This window comes from Ruditapes philippinarum, unplaced genomic scaffold, assembly GCF_026571515.1.
Source record: "Ruditapes philippinarum isolate M1 unplaced genomic scaffold, ASM2657151v2 ctg95_1_1_1_1, whole genome shotgun sequence".
In the NCBI taxonomy this organism is placed as follows: Eukaryota; Metazoa; Mollusca; class Bivalvia; order Venerida; family Veneridae; genus Ruditapes; species Ruditapes philippinarum.
The window spans coordinates 67,597-82,598 of NW_026858117.1; positions in this window are offsets into that span (position 1 = coordinate 67,597).

Consider the following 15,002-nt stretch of genomic DNA (forward strand, 5'->3'; position numbering starts at 1 on the left):
GTAGATACTTAACACAAACTGTAAATTTCATATTATTTTCAAAGTGAAAGGGGCATTACTCTGCCAAAAACCATTGAATCATGACCAAATTTGAACTTGGCCGGGGCATTCCAAAAACATACCCATATGTCAAATTTGAGTTGAATGTGTAATATTGTTGGGGAGATATTAAACGGAAACTGAAAATTTCATATTATTTTCAAAGTGAAAGGGGCATAACTCTGCCATTGAACCATTACCAAATTTGAACTTGACGTGCGCATTCTTTTGACGTATCCATATGTCAAGTTTAAGTTGAACGTGTTTCACCGTTGTGGAGATAATGAACGGAAACTGAATATTTCATATTATTTTCAAAGTAAAAGGTGGTCTAACTCTGCCAAAAATCATCAAACCATGACCAAATTCGAATTTGACCTGTATTGTCTCATGACATTTCTATATGTCAAGTTTGAGTTGAATTTGTTGTACCGTTGAGGAGATAATGAACGGAACCTGAAAATTTCATATCATTTTCAAAGTAAAAGGGGCATAACTGCCAAAAATCATCGAACCATGACCAAATTCGAACTTGACCTGTCTTTTCTCATGACATATCCATATGTCAAATTTGAGTTGAATGTATGTAACCGTTACCAAGATAATGAACGGAAACTGATGATGACGGAAGGACAGAACACTATATGCCCCAGCCATTACATGACGGGGGCATAAAAAGCTGTTGATGCCTTTAAAGCCCAAAGAAATCCGAAAGACTTTCATATACAGAACAACAATGAGCTATGTATAGCATTTCTTGACCTAGTAAAAGCTTTTGATACAGTGTCGCATAAATATCTTGTGGCCGGGCTAGAGCGATATGGTACAGACAAAAATTTCAGAGATATTGTGATACGAGGGAGCCTCAACTGTGTTCAAAACTGAAAAGGGCTGTATCAGTGACATCCACATGAAGAAAGGAGTCAAGCAAGGTGATCGCTTAGCCCCCTGCTATTTAACATATACTGAGACAAAAAGGGAACTTTCTCCAAGTTTGAATGTAGATATGTTAGTACAGTTTTTCAATACTTTTGAAACTCGATTTTACGTTGAATAACAAATCGGGCTTTAATACGGGGAAAAGCTGACCGATTTTGCAAACAAAACGAGTGTTACAAGCTACTCCATGTATATAAGTGTGTACATCTAAGTGCCTTGAACAACTGTCACATACTTTGCGAAAGTTTCTTTTTTTTGGTTCAGTATAGCAATGGACCCAAAGCTACCGGCGATCACAAGCCAAAATAATGGGTACAAATTTATACCACATTCAGTCACTTTGGTTTGCCGACGATAGTGCTCTGGCAACCGGTTCCGCAGAAGATACGAACCACGATCTCCGGATTGTGAATGACTTCTGCGAGGCAACAGGCATAAGGAAAACATCAAGAATGAAGCTGCTTTCTGCATCACTCCCTCCAGGAGTCGAAGCTTCAGTATTAACACATTTAATTCAACCAGAAATGACGAGCAAGGAGTATTGAAGCCTGACTTGCTACTTGTCAAGGACTTGACAACCGTGGTATTAGAACCCACGATTGTATACGGGAATCGACACGCCGTCCAGATGGCGGACCGAGACAAAGACCTAAAGTACGCCCACCTTGATCAAGGTATTCAGGAGAATTTCCAAGTAAGTGCTGTAACATATATTGGCCTAGCAATAGGTGCTAGAGGGGGGTGGCACGCACTCCGCAAACTCCAAAAATCTAGCTAAGCTCGGAATTATTGATCCCCGATTCGAGTCCCGCTTATGTCGACTAGCACTGATAGAGACCATCAATATATGCCGTCTCTTCATAGATGGTTAAGTTGCCCGGCATCCAAGAGCCACGTGAATCCAAGTCACAGCAGGCCCTCATCAGGGCCCGTCCGTTTGCATCCCTGTAAATATGGTAAATATGTACATAGCCGAGTATTGTAGTGTTTTACATTTTAACAGTGTTTCACTTGTTGTATGTTATAACTCTGCAATATATCTCTACGGATGTAGCCTTTAACAATGATAGTAGGTAGGGTTGCCAGAAAGCACTGAAAGGTTGAACGCATGAAAAGCTAGCTGGGGGCACCTCACATGGAGGTGTACCGAAGACTGACTGGTCGGGGGACTCGGGTATCCGTGGACGGCTGGACCGCCACGTGGGTATAAGCACGAAAAACGAAAATACTTGTATTTTCTTTGTTTATAACTAAATGCCTCGTCATTTAATTAGTGTCGAGCATGAATAGATTAACGAAATTTCCACTGTCCCTATTTTATATTGAAGATTAATTTATTGTGTGCATTGATCGTATATTGAGTATTCAATCTTCGAGAAACATACACGGGACAATCAACTCGCGATTTCTTATCTGTGCCAACGTTGGTGTCCGATTGAAATCGATCGATCGATGAGCGCCGTGTGTAAACGCCGTAATCACGCTACATGCCGAATAAATCGGATATATTCCGTGCATAAATTTTCTGGTGATTTCGGGAGGTGACGACATCTTTTCTTTCTTAAAAAATAAATAAAAACGGTTATGGATTTTTTAAAAAACTTTTCATTGGACCGTTTTGAAAATATAAATTAATATAAAACAAACACATAATATTATTGGCATTTAAAATTTTTCTCACATTTAATTACGATATAAAATTTACGTTTTGTCATTAAAATACGTTCAGAAATAACTTAATTGCATGTATTTAGTTTCGATTTTAACTTTAATTACATTTTAGAAGACCAAATATAATCAAAACACCTGAATTAATGAACAAGAACGTCTCAAATTAGGTAAATTTGTAAAGTGTATACTAAGTAGAATTTAAAGCATTTACCACTATGTAATAATTAAAATAGAACTTTATTTTCTCCGAATATCAAATGTGCTGCAAAGTCTCTGTTTCGTTTTGGGAGACCTAGTGGCACACATTTATAGTATCCCGTATTTCAACTAGACCACAGATCTTTGATTTTTCTTAAGGAGAGGTCAGAAAAAGTTGTCTAGGTTTAGAAGTACTAATCAAATCCACTTTCGTATCTCAATATCTAATGCTATTTTTCACTATATGAAAATGTGTTATTTATATCTACATTTTACAAAAGAAATATTTTTCCTCTTTTGGCCTATGATATAGCCTGTCGCAAATTAAATATTGTAAGATAGTGTGGGAACTGTGGCCTCCGACACCTTTCTATAGGACTCACCGTGAAGTTGGGGGTACTCCTGTCTCCCGACCGCCATTGGGAAGTCGAGGGACAGTAGTGCACCTGGCACGGCCTGGGGCGCGTTTCATTGCAGGAAGACCTTATTGGAGCTTCCATGCCCCAGGTCGTGCTCTGATTGAGTTCAGGTCCACGATAGAGTAGACGGAGACCCCAGTTCCCGCCGATCAGAAAGTTTTTCTAGATCTTATTCAAATTCACTCTGCATAACTAAACACTAACTTTAACTAAAGGGAAGTAAATGCAACAACATCTACGTACAAAGCTATTTTTTTTTATCTCCCCTCAATTTCTATTCGCATCTCTATACCATACCTTTTTAGACCGTATGGTTACTTAAGTTTTTGTAGTGTATTCATTTACGTTAAAAATTATTGATTGTCGTTACGACTATTGAGCAGTAATCGTCAATTTAATACTACACATCGTTGAAATAGAAAGTATACACATATATATATATATATATATATATATATATATATAATATATATATATATATATTATATATATATATATATATATATGTGTTGGTGCGTGTGTGTGTGTGTGTGTGTGTGTGTGTGTGTGTGTGTGGAGACAAACATATTTTTAAAATATACAGCAAATATTGCCGTCTGGCATGAATCATATGTTAACAAACAGTCGTTATGGTAACCACATGTAGCGATTACCGGCCCACTTTTGTTCATTTTTACAAATAGTCACTGGTTATTAATTACGTCGCATTTTAACGTTTACCGTGCGATTTTCACCAAACTTTGCATAATTTACGCGCAATATGCTGGCGTTACGCACATGACGTCATGTTAGTGTGTGACGTCATTAAGGCGTTAAGCAACCATATTGTTTAGTGCGTATGCGTTAAAATGGCATCGGAACGACGATCTTTAATAAAATTGTGTGTTTTGAACTGGTTTTCAAAGAAAATAACAATGTTAAGATTACAAAAAGCATATGGTGATCAGGCTATGAAGAAAACAGCAATGTACAAGTGGTATGCCCCATTTCTAGGCGGCCAACAAGGCATCCATGGCGACAAACGCAGTGGACGTCCCAACGTAATGTCAAATCACGTCGCTGTGATAAAGGAGCTGCTTGACAATGATCGTCGGATAACAGTTCGCGAAATACACGAAAGATCGGATTGTAGCATAAATAATGGCTCCTACTTCAATAGTTTCATGTCATGGATCAACCATTGTAAAGTGTGTTTCCTATTTCGAGAAGGACTAGGTGCGTGGTTTGGGTGACTCTCATACATGCGTTGAGAGTGACGTCGTTACGACGTTGGGCCGGTTTCACAGCGATTACCTTAAAAATACTTAAAATTTTACTATTAATTTTTATCCGATTTTATTGAAATTTTTTGTACATGTATTATATGTTTATTTACTAAATGTAAACAGAACGACAATTTCCCATGAATATTAAAAATATGGCAGCACTTTTCCGCGTATTTATTGAACAGCCCTCGTATACACAACAGTTTTGGCTCTCCACGTACCTAAAAACTGAAAGCACAATTCTATTATATTTTTCGCTAGTATGTTAATTAACTGTTATTTGAGCCTCATTATACTTTATTCATGTTTGATTCTCCATTATGTGTTGTTTGTACATGGAATGAGAGAATAAAAGGTTTTTTTGACTTGACTTTGACTACATGGTTAATTATTATTGAATATAATTATGGCAAATGTGTCATTGAACATATTATGTATTGAGACTTATTATTTGTGTAATTAAAGTGTACAGCTGCTATAAACATGTTTATAACGTGTAGTTAATTATGGTTTAATGTAATATCTGACTTTTGGTTTATTCATGTTTGTTTGTAACATGACCTTTGATAATCTTTTGATGTTTAAACATATTTTTCACATATATTTGTAATTATGTTCTTATAGAGCTTTCATCTTCATTTTTGAATATATTGTTTTCTAACTTCTCATAATAGATGCTTTTGAATGACAGTTTTAATTATAAATTATAACTCAAAAAGATAACATTTAAGATGCAATGTTCATATATGAAATGTATACAGACTGATACACTGCTATATGGCTTATGGAAAATCATTTTGTTCACGATGAAGATACTGATTCAGATTTTTTTTCTTGTTGAATTCACAGCTAGTGAAAATTCTGAGGATGTGGATAATAAGACAAGTTTAAAATCTAAAGAAGATAAAAGAAAAACTTATAACTGTGATCAGTGTGATAAGTCATACAATTCTGTCTCGGGTATAAGAGCTCATTCAAGGAATAAACAAGGAGTTAAGCATGTTAAAGGTTAGAAAAACTTTCTATGCAATGTTTCTTACTGTGGTCTATTTCAGTTGTAAATAGTAAAACAACTAAGATTCATATTTGCAAAGGCCACCGTGATACTGATCATCAACCTACCTACCCATTGTTAGAGTTCCAGTTTCCACACATTTGTCATGTGACATTTCTGTATGGGCAACATCTATGATTTTTATAATGAACCAGTGACACATTAAAATTATTTGACTCTTTTATTAAAGAGCTAGGCAGCATGAAGGACTACCTAGGTGAGAAAAATAAAACATAAAACGCCCAGTCAAAATATTACACATAACAAAAGATTCATTAAAATATTTAGTGTATCTAATGAACATTAACTGTACAAATATAAACATAATTGGAATACAAAAAAGTATAAAGCTAAATATATAGCTGATGTCTTGCATTGCAAAAAAAATATTGATTAAATAGTTACATTATTCATTTTTTTCAAAATGAGATGACATGCGAGAAAAACACTTAATTAAATAGTAATAGAAAGGTTTATTTTCTCGCAGAATTATTGTGAATTTTCATACAAATTCATGTGTGTTAAATAAAGGAGAAATTCTCTGTTATAATTTTTTCAATGAAATACCTTAACGCTAGGAAAACATTGTAATTTTACTTAAAGCAGCATGTCTCTAGATTAATCCTTATTTTTAAGAAAATTTTGAAAATGTATTTAAAGGTAAAATATTGTGAAATGATCAAAGTACTTGATATATTGCAATCGGCACTTATTATCCACATAAATTACCAGAAAGAGGTCAAAATATGCATTAATAAGCTCGTACTGCGTTAGTAACGCAGTAAAAATATGGTGATAAATATTACAAAATGCAGTCATTAATTGCACATAAGATATAAATTTCTCAGTTAATAAAAATGGAACCCGTAAAATGTTATTTTAACTAAACAAAGTTCCATAATCTTAATGTTAAACCAAAAACATCTGAAGTGTTTTCTAAATATTCCGCCAGTTTTCTTGTATTTTCCTTATTTAAACGATTTTTTGCAAACAAAAATAACCCTTTCACGGCGATCAACATAACAACATCAGTTCGATTAAGATTTTTCTTTTTCTTTCTATAGCACAGTTTTAACACCATGTTTAAATACAATTGATCAATGCCATGATACTTACAGAATTATTTCATTTACTTTCTGAGGATTTCAACCCCATTACGTAAACTAACCGATCAATTTTTCTTGACGAGCATTTACTCCGCTTGACTTAATTTGTAAAATGGCGGCGCTGATTCCTGATTGGACGAAAACACACAGGAGTGCTAATCTCTGTGTTACCCGTTCCGTTATCTTCCGTCCCAGATACAATTTATAAGTTAATAAAATCTAACAATAATAATCGTTTAATTACAATTTCCTTCTTTTAATTATACAAGTTGTCGGCATATATATGCATAACTGGAGAAAAGCCACATGTAAGAGTGTAAGATTTTTGAAGAGAAGACAGGTACCACCCTTGCAGCTGTCTTCAAAAGCAAAAAGAAGCATCTGTATGGGAAAAGCTGCTGATTCAACAAGCAGGCTAAAAGTGTGGAATGCTAACAAGAGAAGAAATGACCGAACCAGAATGGAACAGTCTAATGGGTAATTGTTAATTCCAAACTGAATTATTGAGATTCTTTGCATTTAAAATGTTGTAACTGCACACTATATTTTTTTACTTCATGTCTTTCAAGCTTTACAAAATATTACTTTGTCATAACTACAGGCTTAGTTTTCACAAACTAAACTAAGAATAATGAACACGAGGTAAAAGAAAAAATGTAAACTGTATGATCGGTAGCTAAATAAAATCTTTATTTAAACATGCAACACAAACATATTGAATAAAATAAGGTCATGAAGTTTATCTAAATATATTTTCTCCCCTCAAACAATTCTTTGTTGATATATCAAAGAAAAGCAATTGTCTTATCACTCGTGACCGTATTTTCTGGTTAAATCTTAATACAGTAATCAGCAATTAATTTTTGTGGCCATTTCACATAAATAGCTTTTGTGCAATATTCAATAGCCATTTCAATTTAAAGGTCATCATGATATATGATTAAATACGTGTTAAATAACTCAATCTGATGAAGAAAACGCATTTCTATGATTGAAACTGAAAAGAGCAACAACTGTTAGGTAAGATACTTAGATTCAAACTATGTCAAAACAAGAAGTCAAACATGTCATATTGTTAAGTCATTGAAGTGAAGCTCTAACACAAGTCTTTTATAATTATGTATGTGTTTTTAAAAGTTAAGTGTATTTTCATAAAATAGAGCTCACAAATGCTATTGTTTGTTTGTTTCATTTTACGCCTTTTCCAAACAGTATTTCAGTCATATAGGCGGGTAGTTTCCTAACAATCGTTCCTGGAGAGTAACACCAGTACTACACTACCATCCTCCGTGCTTAACTACCAAATCATCTCCCAGGGATCGAACCCACGTCAGAGAGGAAACTGGATAAGAAGTGATCGACTCTAACCCCTCGACCACGGAGGTGGTTCAGATGTCATCAACAAGGAATATTCACTGCCCAACTCATGCCAACAAGTTGTCCCATTACACCGGAAGGAACACCTGAGCAAACGCCACAAATATCACTTACACCTATAAAAGAGGAATTATCACCAATACACAAACACTATCATCACAGCCAGACATGATCATCTGTTTGCCAAACGTTATACTTCATAAACAATAAATATGTTATAAATTCAAGTTCCCCCCTCTAAGAACTCAAAAGGAGCCAAGTCAACAGAACCAAGGACCAAAGTAAGTTAATAAAAAAACAACAACATATATTTTAGGAAAAACGATCACTTTTGACAGCATTTATGTAAGTTAGTTTTCAAGTCAAGTTTTTAAACGATAAACCATCAGTAATTATACAGTACCACAAATAAACTGTACATCAATTTACATTTTAACATGTACATAGAGATATGATAAAAAATATTATGGAACTACAATAATAAGCTTGCTCTGATTTTTTTCTCCCACCTTTTGGTTTACTTTTATCTCAAATGGCATCAAATAATGTAAGCAATGTAAGCATTGTACATGGGTATGTTTAAGAGGCAGCTCTGAACCAATATACTATCTTAAGGGACCACCTCGAAACAATTATCACTAGTTCAATCATTCAAGACGTTTTAAGTTTCTAGACAACTGAAGCATGGAAACAAAAACGGGACATGTTAGAATTGTTTTTATTATATTATGGCCAAAAGTTTTTAGCTTTCTTTAAGCATGATTTTCTTGTTGATTAACTGTAATAATTCTATTATCTTACGGCAACAAGTTAAAGCAGCATGATGTCTGAAGAATAATGCTTATTTTGCGGATTAAAAATGTTTAAAAACATCGAAATATTGTCCATCAAACAAAGAAGTAGAAAACACATTGCAAACGCATTTAAAACCTACTTAAGTTACAAAAATAGGTCTGAATATGAAAAAAAACTTATTTACTTGATTTCATGATGTTTGTAAAAAAAGGTGTCGAATTAAGGTGCTATTCCTCTATGTTCATTATTTCCTAAATAACATTTTTGCAATATTGATTTTCTTGCAATCATTTGGCTCACCTGCAGACGCGCAGCTTTAAAAAGATTTCTTATTGGACGTCAATATATTAAAAAGAATATGATCAAAAGTTGTCTTGTCTTTACATTTTTTATCAAATTGCATTATATAATTTTATTTACACTACAAAATCACTAACAATAATTTTAGGAAAATTGGAGGCGGTTGTCAAAGGTAAAGACGGTTTTATCTATTTTGAGGTCCACCATTTATAGAGTGACCTATGAAGATAAAACCACAGAGGAATAGGACCCTTTTTAAGGATTATGAGGATGGATCATTGAATAATTTGTAAAATGTTGAAGAAAATCAATATTTGTTAAAGAGATAACCATGGCACATAATCATAGTTTTTGCAAGATTTTAATTATTTTCTTTACAAATTTGACATCTACGAAACGCTGCAAATATTAACAAAAAATCTTTTGCCGAATGACGGGGACTGTTTTTCTTCATCCATGCTACTTTGACTGAACCTGCAATATTCATCATAAGAATAATTTGAAATTTGCCTGCAGTTATGAACAGTTTTTTTCCAGATTGAAAAATGGACAATTAACAGATTTTTAAAAATATTAAGAAATTTCTAAAGGCAGTTTTCTTTGATTTTCAGTAATTACCAATTCTACTCAACTTTCATCCTAATTTCTTATTTATTTAAGTATTATTTATCATACAGGCATTGCATAAATTTGAAATCTTGAGTAGTTTTAATAATCAACTTCAATTTTAAGAAAAGGTATGAAGGCTTTGATATAAAAAATTCCTACTACTCATTTTTATTTTATCATGACAAAAACACCTGCAACTTAACTACTTTTCTGCAAGAAGGAACCTGATCTTTCTATTAAAAAAAAACTTTTCGGCCTTTTTAATTTTAAGTTTAATTGTTTGACGGGTTTATACGTCACACTGACCTTCTATTGGTTATTTGGTGAAAAATTCCAGCTTAACAAGTGAAGAAATACCACAAATTACAATAAGAGCAATATTTCGGGCATGAACAACACCTGCGTAGAAAAACCGACATTCCATAACCTAACTGGAAAGCTTCCACGTAAAAAATGAGTCGAAAATCCCTGTCAAGATTCGAACACACAGCAGTGAGGGGCATTTGTTTGATTGAACTTTACGTCATACCGACACAGTGTAGGTCATATGGCGACGTTTCAGCTTTATTAATAAAGGTGGAGGAAGACCTCAGGTGCCCTTCCGTGAATTATTTCAGTTACGAACGGGCAACAGAGTAGACCCACCGACGTTTGGTAAAAGCTATATTCCTCCAGATGATGCAAAATATTTCAATAAAATCAAACTTGAGAAAAATGTACAAAGATGTAAGGACAAGAGCGATCAGTGATCACATGTGTCGCCTCATAACGGCCAATTTCATGATGGGACAAGTTTTGTGACAGACGGACAGATAGACGGACAGTGCACAACTAGACTTGGTACTGATCATTCCTGTAAAGTTTGGATGAAATTGCACCAGTAGTTTATGAGGAGTAGTCCGGACAAGTTTTGTGACGGACAGACGGACGGACAGACAGACGACCGAGAAGTGATCCCTATATGTCGCCACTACTCTGTAGAGGCGACACAAAAATGAAATAGTTTCAAAATTCAAGTAACAATTTATATATATTGTCTAAATAATAACTGATTTTTCAGTATTTACAACTATATTTTTACTGCGTTACTAACGCAGTAAAGACTATTTAAGCATATTTTTACCACTTTTTGGTAATTTACGTGGTTTGTAAATGCCATTGAAAATGTGTAAATTGCTTCCTTTTGGTTACTTCACAATATTACACATTCAAATACATTTTCAAAATTTTCATGAAAATTAGCATGAATCCGAAGGCGTGCTGCTTTAAAAGTTACAAATGTTTTAACATGCAGCAATTGAAGAGTAAGAAAAATCTGTATTTTGCAAATTAACTCTTAAATTTTTAAGAGTCATGTACAAGCACACATAATATATACAATTACATGTATGCATAGGAAAATTACTAATTACATAGCAAGATGTCGTGACTGCAAGTATTTCTTTTCTTTCATTATTCATGGTAACCATTGATCAAATATTTAATTTACAAGTTAATTACATTTTTAAATATTCTACAATCAAATTAATACTATTAAAAAATAGTTCGTCAATCTCGGGAGGGACAATGGCAGCATCTATTACATAGTATACTTTAAAACATAAATAAAATTTCTTCCATATTGATAAAGGATTTAACTTTCAAATGATGTGTAAAATAACAGGATCAAATGTACATCCATTAAGTTTTACCTGCTACAAAATGCCTAATTGTTGCGATTTTTTAAAGTATGGGTAATATTTCAATTGAGTATATATTAAAAGATCCCTCGGAAGCGTTAAATATTACACGAGAGATATTAAAAAAGTGCAAAATCCATCAAGCAAAACATTGATTTGAACACTTGATAGAAATTAACCTGTATTCTAAGATTTAATTGACTCTTATCATAACCAATACTTACTCATCTTTTGAAATTAAAAATCGTTCGTGAACAATCAATAATAGTATTCGGCGCGGTATGGCCAGTTATGTGTAAATGTGCCGTTAAACCCAAATAAACTATCAAAATTTAACAACGCATGACCGCGGGCTATATTATACTAAGCAGGCCTCGACATTAGCGGTGGTCTGTTGGTCCGAGACCACTTGATTTTGGCAAGGACCACCTAATTTTAAAACCCACTGGTCCGTCGGACCACTTGAATTTTCTGGTTGATGCAAGGCTCATTTGGGAGAATGGCGATTTTGTCAAAAACATGTTATATAATTTTGTTTAAAATCTATGTCCGATGTACATGTATATGGTTCATTAATCTCTGATTAGTTAAAGAAGTTCTTAAAATAGATAAATACAGAATCCCTAAAGAAAGCCCAACACGGCAAAATTGATAATGTTGCAGACTCGGTTTGATTGAGCCTGTTCATAGACGGTACTGGAAAGTGCAAGTTACCGTCCACGCCCCCTAGCACCGGCTTAAGCAGAATTCAACATTTAAACATGAAATAGTAAGTCATCAATATTTAACTTTCATTTTAAGTCGCTAAAATTTTGTTTATGCAAGTTAAAAGAGTTAAGAGTTTGTGATATAAATTTAGGTACAAAATTCATTCAAATGGTGCTAGTAATTATGCATCGTCTGATAACCACGGCGGAACCATTAACATTTATGTTATGTTACATGTTAATCAACCGTGAGTATCCGATGATGGTAATATTATTATATGATATCGGATAAACTTAAATTTCAGATACTTGAATAACGGCAGCAAACGAAAGGAACTGGAAAAATACATCTAGTAATTCTATGTTATTTATCTTTATTTTAACTGTTTAACGATAAGAGATCTGTTTCTTCTAGAGTTAAAATTATTTTAAAATTTAAAAAATACCCAATGTCAAAAATGAATATCAACCAACAAGCAACAGGGAGGCAAAATTCTGTATTAAAAATCTGTGGGAAAAATAAGATAAGTTGTAGTAAATTATAACGTTGTCATTATTTAAATAATTTAGATATTTCCATGTTTTCAAAGACAGAAATAAGATAATTTATTAGTTCAATTAAAAATGTTAATCTGTAAAAGATGCTATGTTATTATCATGATTATAAGAAGTACCGCGTATCAGCAATGAATATTTGAATAACAGTAAGAAAATAACAGACACAAATGGCTTCACTATTCCCTAACTTGAGTTGAGAGAGAAATCACTTTAATATAAAAGTTAACATAAATAAAAGCTCTGTTGTGTATTTTTGACTGAGATAAAAACAAATAAACAAATAACTCTACGATAAAAATAAGTACTGACTTGTTCTCCCTTTTCTGATTAGATGAAAAATATATATCTAAAAATATCTTTTTTCTTTAAAGATTAATAATACATCTTTGTCATAAAAGTTAAACATTTTTTTTCTACATTTGCAGTAAAAAGATATAATAATGATAACTGACCACCTGACTTCTGGAAGGACTACCTAACTTTCAAATCTAGTGGTCCGGCGTACCACCTGCTAAAAAAGTTAGTGTCGAGGCCTGTTATACTGTAAATAAAATATTTATGACAATTCAGTAATGGTCTGTGCGTAATCGGTATGTTTCATCACCTTTCTTGTAACTGTTTTTGTTGTTCTAATTTCGATACTACATTATATAACTCATGTTTGGTTTTACGGCGCTTTTACTAATTCACTTCGAGATGACTTATTTATCAGAAAATGATTCGCATTTTGTATGCTTTACCCAACAAATATTTATATTCTAAAATAAAAAAAAAGTTACAATGAATATTTTATTGCTTAACAGTATCGAAAGAAAGCATTAAATACAGCAAAATCCATGAACATTTCAGACCCTGTTTGATTGCGTATGTTCAATGAAAACTTGTAAAATATGATAAACAAGATCAACAGGGAAATGGCGGCGTTCAATGAGAATTCTGGAAACAAAGTGATCCCTCGGAAGCATTAATCGCAACAAAATAACAAGAGAAATGCAGACTCGGTTTGGTTGAGGCTGTACATGAGGGATAAGGAATAAGTGCAACATCCCACACGCCCTCTAGCACCGGCTTGAGCGGTACTCAATTCTCAACACTTAATAGTGCTGGCATCAATGATCCCGAAGGACCAGAAAATATAACAACACTGAAGACTTAACATGGAGGGGGACACAAACACTGACCGTCGACCAATCCCTTGATGAAAATATAACAACATTAATTATATGTACGGGGAGTCGCCACACAACACAAACAACACGGTTGTGAGGATCAAATTTGATAAACAAGGAAACATCGTTCACGCCCCCTAGCACCCGGCTTGAGCTGTATTCACTTCTCAACACTTTTAAGTCCGGCAGGGCAAAAAAAATTAACTACAAGAAAATTAATTTCGGGAAAATTTTTACGGTTACCACACATCCTTGTGATGTATTTTATAAATATCTGGAAAAAAGGATTCATGGGGAACATTTTCAACAGTAAAATTACATGAAATTGCAAACTACGTTGATTGAGTTTGTTTTTGAGGGATAATGATCAAGTGCAACATCCTTACGTCCCTAGCAAAAACAAGTACTAAAACTAATTAATAAAACTTATATTGATAGATGGCAGTAAGGGTATCATTCACACCACTTAAGGTTGACTATGATGAGTACATTTTTGGCGGTTAAAACACAAGAACAATTAACACATATCCTAATGTGACTGACCATTTAATAAAATTATGAAAATTAAATATTGAAAATTTGCTTCCAAATTCGTCATATCTTAGCCGATTTCAATGAAATACATTGGAAATATCGACTTTATAAATGTGTTTTGTATAAACAAAATTGCTGCCAACAATATTTTCCATACAGCGTTCAATTGTAATCAAGTTTCCTTGTATGATATGACATATATCAATGTGTGTTTTATGAAGAACCTTCAAATGCTTTCATTGTATAGAAACAGAGTGTTTGCTTATAAAAAAAGCAAAGTAGCATTATTTAAGATATGATAAACAAGATCAACAAGGAAAGGCGGTGTTCAATGCACGTAACCCCATACGACCTAGCAACAAGCATCACTGGCAAGGAGCCCAGGCGGACCCCAAACATGAACAGGACGTGATTTTCAAACTTTTTATTATTTTCTATCATGAAAATACTTTTGTTCGCTTTATTAATTTTGATTGATCTTATATGTTATAATTTCGATCCTTGAAGATCGTTCAGCACGACATTATTGTTCTGTTTGTGGTAATATTAGTTTCCAATTTCGGCATTTTGTAGTTGGGTGGTT